An 8,196-nucleotide genomic window follows, 5' to 3' on the forward strand; every position below is an offset into this window, starting at 1 on the left:
AATCCCATTAAATATAAGTAAGAAAAAGGTTAAAAATTTAGACTACATGTGAGTTCAATTGCAATCTTAGAAAAAGAAAATTAGCCACTCATGATTGCAAAAACAAATAACATTATAATAAATTTAACCATTGAAAGTAACAAGAAATTTAAAAGCTAAGGAAAAACACAAGACAATTATTGCCGACTTGATCTCCAAGTTTCAGCCTCAACTTCTAGTTTCTTGAATCTCTCAAAAGTTGCATGCTTAATGTTCTTAAACATATCCTATTTATATTAATAAACTTAAACTAAAGTTCCTTAAGCTGATCTAGGGTTTAATTGAGCTTAAAGGTGTAATAAGAGGCCCAAAAATCAATTATCAGTCTTTACAAATTTCTATTCCCGGTACAGTACGTTCAGTCATTTTTCGATGTGATTTTCTCTATCTTTAAAGCAGAACTAGGCAAGGTTATCTCATAAAAGTTGTAACTCTGTCTCTTATCTTTTCACTGGTTTAAGAATCGCATCATTTGGAATTCTGTAGCTCGAGATATGGCCAAAATACTGAAGCATATGCAAGCAGATTCTAGGTCTGTCTACACTTTACTTTCCAAAATTAAGCCCAATCACTTTTAATCCTACAAACACAAAAATAAAAACTAATAAATAATAACCAAATTAAAAGGAATAACATAAAATTAAAATAACTAACTTAAAAGTAACCTAATTATAAAAACAACTAAAAATTAGTAAATTATAATTGAAAATTGAGGACTTAGCTAATATTTAATAACAAAATTGGAATAAAATAATTCTATAAAATAGAATTATCAGTTAAAACAAACACTAAATTAATTAACAGAAACTAAAAATTCACTTGACAAAGACAATAGATTAAAACCTAGGATTATGGGTTCATTCAACACTTCATCTGATACCAGCTTCTTTTATTATTTACATTCATAGGTGGTTTTACTAACTTAGAATCCAAAGCTATATACAAGTCTCCATCGAGATACTTGCACAAATACCTAACCTAATTGGGTCACTATATGTCTATAGTAATCAATTAAATAAGGTTTATTAAGCTAGTATTTTAATTTGGATATGTATGGCAATTGGTGTATGTTTACCCGAATCACAAATCAGATCACCTAAGTGATATGAACATACATTATTCAAATTTTTATCCAATCTAAAATCTCTCTATCGAGTCTCAATTAGATTTCCAAATCAATTAATTATTGGCCAGACAATCATAAGCATTAAGAACAGATTTAAATAAGTATAACTATACTCATTCATAATAAATAAAAGAGAAACTAATATTCAGAGTACATATTGAAATCCACCATAAACCTAGAAAAGCAAATTAGTTCATAATATCTAAATAAAACCTCATCTAAAGAAAATTAACCATTAATCCAAATCAAAGAAAATAAAAAAATACAAAAGTAGAGAAAGAAACTAATGATTGAATCTTTTGATCATGATTCTTTCTCAATTTTTCTTGCTTTCTTACTTTTTTTTGGTTCTTTTTCTCCAGAATAATTTCTTGCCATCCTCCTTTAAGTTTTTGTTCAAAAAGATCTATTTATACCCACTTAAAATGCCTTAACTTTTAAAAATCATAAGTGTAAAAAAATCAGGATTTTCTTCTAGCGATGCGGCTATCATTTTCCAGAGCCGTGGCTTTCATTTCTCTGTGTTGATGCCCATCCTAGATTTCTTTTCAACGCCATGGCTCTCAACATCCAAAGCCTCAGCTTTCAAGGTTCTGTCTTGACTTTTTGCCTTTCTAGTGCAATACTTCCAATTTTATAAGGATTTCGACCATTTTCTAATAAAAAACGGTCAAAAGAATAAACATAAAAGTTGTAGCCCTATCTCTTAGCTTTCCAATGGCTCAAGAATCACTTCATTTTCATTTGGACTTCTGTAGATCAAGTTATCCTTAAAATACTATAGCATATATGAATGAACCCATCATCATACTTGTATGGATTTTCATCAAATGAGCTTTTTTCCTTAAATTTCCTGGAAAAGCAATAAGAGACATTAGCAATAACTATATATTCTTAATGTAATTTAAAACAAAATAATGTAAAATTAAACTAAAATAACTTATATCAAACTAATCAACATGTAATTCAACTTAATTATGAAAAACACCAAAATTACTCAAATCCAAATCTAAAATCTCAAAGACCTAGCTACTTAAGCCCCCAAAATGTGTCGAAATAACTCTGTATAGTAGAGTTATCATACCCCTAAATTGAAATTTTGCTAGTACTCGAGTAAAACATAAACTAAAATGCAAAACCTAAATGAACAAAATACTTAACTAGAAATCAATTACACCATCTCAATGATCACCTTTTATATCCTCAAAAGTTAATCCATATTCTCAATTCTAAGCAACACATAAATATTATTCAAGTTCATGTTTCAATTCAATTGTAAGCTTATCGTCAAGTGGATTTTCGTGTGTGTGTGCAATTTTTTCACCTATATCATTATACAATTCTGATAAGTTTATACTCATGCAAAATTTAAATTATTAATAAAATTCATTAGTTTGCTTTTCATCTCTCTCTCCACTAATGTAGACTAATACTAAGTTAAGGATCGATAAGGCTTTATCAAGCTTGTAATGTATGGCTAAGGTCAAGATAGGGTATGGGATATTAAAATGACTTAAATCACCTTAAGCACATAATCATTCTAGGACCTATTTAGAGCTTTATTTTCCTTCACCTAGTATACCCTTTTTTTTCATCAAAATTTTTCTTGTGTTCAACACTTCAATCTTTTTCTTTTTCTTTTTCTTAATTTCACACCCCCAAACTTATTTATTTTATTGGATAGTGAGATGAACACAACCATACTTTTAAACATTTAATCATTTTTCATCTTTACTACCTCTTTCATTATTTAGCTCATAATGCTTCCTAAATTGACTTATGCAATTAGGAATAAGGGATAGAAATATTGAAAATATTAATATAAGGGTCCAAGCTAAAATTTAAATGTTTAAACAAAGAAAAACATTATATTAAGCTTAAAAAGGATAAACTAAGGATAATTATATAATAAGGTGGCTCGAAGGGCTCAATCAGTCGAAAGATGGTCTAAATCATTTCATTAACTATGTATAGGCTAGGATTTCGCCTGAAGAAAAAATCAAATAAATTCTAAAACTCAATACATAATTCAAAATTTTCACACTCACATAAAACTTATCTAGATATGTACAATGAATCTAAGAAAACGACATAATGCTCAAATTGTAGAAATCTCATCCTAACAATGAAACTTAGCATAAATATTTACATAACACTCAAACAATATTCACATGATTCAAAGAATCAAGATAGAATATAATTAAGTTCTCATCATTGGATAGGTAAATTAAAAGAAAGCTGTGAAAAAAATCTAGCTTAAGTTCTTAAAACATGCAAAGACTTAAAAAAATTTATGAAAACAAACCAACCTAAACTATAACAAAAACTAATAAAATAAAACCTTCCCCCAAACTTAAATTGCGCATTATCCTTAATGTGAAAAGCTAAAAGAAGGATAAGGAAAATAAACTCCCCTATCAATGGTGGCAGTGCATTGAAAGTTTTAATTTTCTTTCTCCTTATTTTCATGTTTTCCAAACCTGCATACTCAACAAAAAAAGCTAAAGAGAGGTTATAACTACTTATTTAAACAGAAAAACAAAAACTAATAAAATAATAACTAAATCTAAAAGGATATAACTTTGGTTGCCTCCCAAGAAGCACTTCTTTATAGTTATTAGCTTGACTATAATACCCCATTTTTCATTTCTTCATCACCGTAATAATGCTTAAGGCTTTGTTTTCTTACCTCGAATGCTTCAGTAGGCATACTAAAAATCTCAAAAATGTCATAAGATAAAACTTTTACCACTTTAAAGGTTTTTTACCAATATGGTTGAAGTTGCTATGGTAAAAGATGGGGGTGTGAACTAGAGAATATTACTTGCTATCCAACCTCAAAATCAAGATCACTAAAAGGTGGTGGATTATGCTTATCATAACACTACTTAGTTTTGAGATGTGGTGGCAGTGGCGGCTCTAACTCAAGAGTTGGTGCTTACTTACTTTTAGGTGGTGGAGTAAGATTACCTTTGCCTTCATCAGCTAAGTCCACTTTATAGCAATGATTTATGGATGAAGGATACTTAGTTGCATTAAAAATAGTAAATTCAACTACCTCTTTTCCAACTTTGAATGTTATTTTTCCTTCCTTTACATCAATGATTGTGCCTGCGATAGCCAATAAAGGACATCCCAAAATTAAAAGAATTTCCACTTCCTCTTCCATCTCAAGTACAATTAAGTCCACTAGAATGTAAAGATGTCCAACTTTAACCAACACATCCTCTATTACACCAATCAGGTACCTGATGATTTTGTAAGCTAACTACAAAGAAGCTGTAGTAGGTTGTATCTCATTAAGTCTAAGTTTCCTAGTAATTGGCAAAGCCACAATTGAAACATTAGCACCCAAATCACACAAAGTTTTAGAAAATTTAAAATTATCAATATTACAAGAGATAGAAAAACTCCTTGAATCTTTAAGCCTTGATGGAAGCTTATTTTGGACTATAACACTACACTCCTCAATAAGTGCAATCGTTTCAAAATCTTTCAGTTTCCTCTTCTTGGGTATGATGTCCCTCAGAAACTTTATGTAACTTAGCATTTGCTTCAAAACTTTGACAAAAAGGTTATTGATGTGAAGCTTCTTAAATATTTCAAGAAACTTTTGGAACTGCTTGTCAAGTTTCTATTTTTGAAGGTGTTGGGGAAAAAATGGTGGTGATGGGCTTGCTTTTGTATTCTTCTCTTGAAACTGCTTGTCAGTGTTCACAATCTTTGTTTCATTCCTAACTAACTCTTTCTACTACTCAACTTGCTTGGAATTGCTTTCAACCTCTTTTCCACTCCTCAGGGTAATGGTCATGACTTGTTCTTTACCTTCCTTCTTCGGATTTGCCTTTGTATCACTAGGTAATGTTCCTTAAGCTTTATTGTTTAATGCGTTGGCAAGTTGACCAACTTGAGTCTTAAGGTTTCGAATTGATGCCGCTTAGCTTTAAATGATAGTTGCTTGATTTTCAGGGATGGCATCATTCTTTGTCATGAACTGCATTAGCAACTCCTCTATAAATGGTTTTTTTTTCTAAGATAGGTGTTCTTGCTTGCTGTTGGAACCCAAGAGGTATGTTTGGCCTTTAAGTTGAAGATCACCTGATTGTTACCCTATGGGAAGTTAAGATGGTTCCTCTACCTTGGGTTGTAGGTGTTGGAATAAGGATTGTTCTAATGTCTATTCTCCATAAACTTTCACTATTTCTGTACTGTTCGGACACTAATTGCTTGCATGCTCATCTCCATAATAGTCACAAACTACAAAAGGAATTTGAACGGAGTTAGCGCCAAAAGATTCAATTTTCTTAGTTAAAATTGCTATTTGTGCTAATAATGTCCTGAAGGATCCATGTCATGAGCTCAAGCTACTATCCTATGCATTGATCGCTTTATTGGCCACTGGTAGTTGTTTAGAGCCATATTCTCCAATAAATTGTATGCCTCATCGATTGACTTAGCCATTAAAGCTCTTTTCGTAGCGGCATCAATGGTGGTTCAAACGTGACCACTCAATCCATTGTAAAATGTTCACACTTGTAGCCACTTTGGAAGACTATGATAAGGACAATGCCTAAGCAAATCATTGTAACTTAGCAAGGAACCTTTAAGCAAGATCCTTCCATGTTGTTATGGATCAATGAGGAGTGCTTTCAACCATACTTTAGCTTTGTCCCTTGATAAAAAAGGGAAAAACCTCAAACGAATTGCATCATTTATGACACCATTGTGTTTAAAGGTACTATATATCTCCAAGAAGTTTAAACTATGGGCATTTGGATCATCATTTAGAAGGACCCAAATTGGATTGAAGTTTGAATCATGGTGATGATTGTTGGTCCCAATAATATGTGCTAGAAGGGGGGTGAATAGCACAATTTGGTTCTTTCAAAGATTGTCTTTAAGTGTAGACAAAGTGAGACAAATGAAGGAAAGAAAATAAAACAAAAACAAAGTAAACAAGATAGCAGAATTTAGAGTGGTTCAGTCTAAGATCTACATCCACTATCTTGATTATCCAACCAAGGATTTTCTAAACAATCCACTAGGAACCGGTGAAATTCACAAGCTTTCACCAAGTTTACAATGGCTTTTACCAGGCTCAGCCAAAACTTTTTACACTAGTTTTTCTCGGGCTCAACTATAACCCAACACCTACTTTTCAAGGCTAAGTTAGAACCTTAACACATTCAAGCAAACCTAGCTTGAAATAATTACTAAGAGTGACTTATTCACTCTAAGAATACAAGAAGAGAAGTAAAGGAAAGTACTTATGATCACAAGTTGATCTAAATGGTGCAAGGTTGAGTGCAGAATACAAATACAAAAGATTGGCATTTAAGTGCAGGAAGGTGTAAAGGAGATTTTCTAGTTTTTCAACTCTATATGACTCAAATCTCTTCCAAAACTTCCAACAATTGATTTTTAACCGTTGGAAGACCCTTTTATACTTGAAGAAACACCTTTGATGGTAGTTTGGTAGTTTATGGTCATTAAAAACAATTGAGAGTAGGTTCTAGTCGTTAATCTGTCTTCTAGTGCTATGGTTCAAATTACAGACAGAGAGCTCTTAGTCGACTAACTTTCTTCTTGATCGACTAAGTTGGTTCTGTCTTCTGATCACAGATTCTGGCATAGAGCATTTAGTTGACTAATTTTCTTCTTGGTCGACTAAGTTGGTTCTGCCTTGAAGTCTAGATTTTGACAGTAGCTTCTTAGTTGACTAACTCATATCTTGGTCGACTAAGTTGGTTCTGTTTCTCAATATTCTTCAGCCGGCCATTTCTCCAATTTAAATTTTAGTTAACCAACATTCTTCATTATTCAACTAAAGACCTTTTTTATTGTTGATCAATCATTTTTCTTCATTTTCATGATTTTGGATATACACATTAGAAAGGTTGATTTATTATTTCCATATGGCCTTTTGTTTTGCACACTTAGGTGGAAATGTTAGACACAAATGAAATGGGAATGTTTTATTATTATCAAAACTTAATGGAGCCAACAATCTCCCCCTTTTTTATGATGACAAAACATTCATTGATTAACAACATAGTGTCCTTTAATTCTTTTTAATTTCTGCAGATTATGAGGATTGCTCCCCTTAAGTGAGTGCTCCCTCTTAATGTGTGCATATTTTGCTTATTTATTCCAGCAGATTTTATTCATGTTGTGTAGAGATTGACACTATACATTCAGAGTATATATATGTGCACAAATATAAGATGATTTACAGCAAATGAATGTTGCAGACACTATACAACAGATTTTCATCAAAATTTTGTAGAGTCTGTCAACAGCTTATTGTTATAAGATTTTGTCTATATCATTCATTATTCAACTAATATACTATACACAGTATCCATATCTATTCACAAACACAATTTATAATAAAAATCAATAATCACTATACAAACCTAACATCAGTGCAGTATCAGATTTTTATCAGCAATCAAAGTATTATAAACAGCTAAATATTAGCAAATATTCAATTATTAGAAGCAAAATGCCATAAACATATCAGCATCCATTTTTCACATATCAATATAAACAACAAGATTAAAGTTAAGTGTTTAAATGCCATCATGGCACAAATAGTAGGAAAACAACAATTGATATTCCTAAATTGCCCTTGATTCATTTCTGCTTCCTAAATTCCTAGTTCCTCCACCCTAACATTTTTTTTTAATTAACTTCTTGGTTCCTTCTCCCCCTAAGGTTTTGCCATACTTATTTTTCCCCTTTTTTGTCAACATCAAATCCTAAGCATCTTATGAGGAGGATGAGGGAGATCACTCATCAGTGGCATATTTGACATCTAAGGGTTGAGGAGAGGATACTGGAGGTAATTCCTAAGATATAGGATCAGGTAAGGGTGTGTCAGACACTACAAGTGGTTCTTGTGGAGAGAAAACTAGTGCTAGTTTTGACTTTTCTGCCAATCTAGAGGACTTTCTTCTTTTGAGAAATGTTGTCTTTGTGGCCATAGTTTTCTTCCCCTTGGCAAGTGGTTTTGTCTTTGTCTGAGGTGC

The sequence above is a fragment of the Theobroma cacao genome, unplaced genomic scaffold (assembly GCF_000208745.1).
Source record: "Theobroma cacao cultivar B97-61/B2 unplaced genomic scaffold, Criollo_cocoa_genome_V2, whole genome shotgun sequence".
NCBI classification, from domain to species: Eukaryota; Viridiplantae; Streptophyta; class Magnoliopsida; order Malvales; family Malvaceae; genus Theobroma; species Theobroma cacao.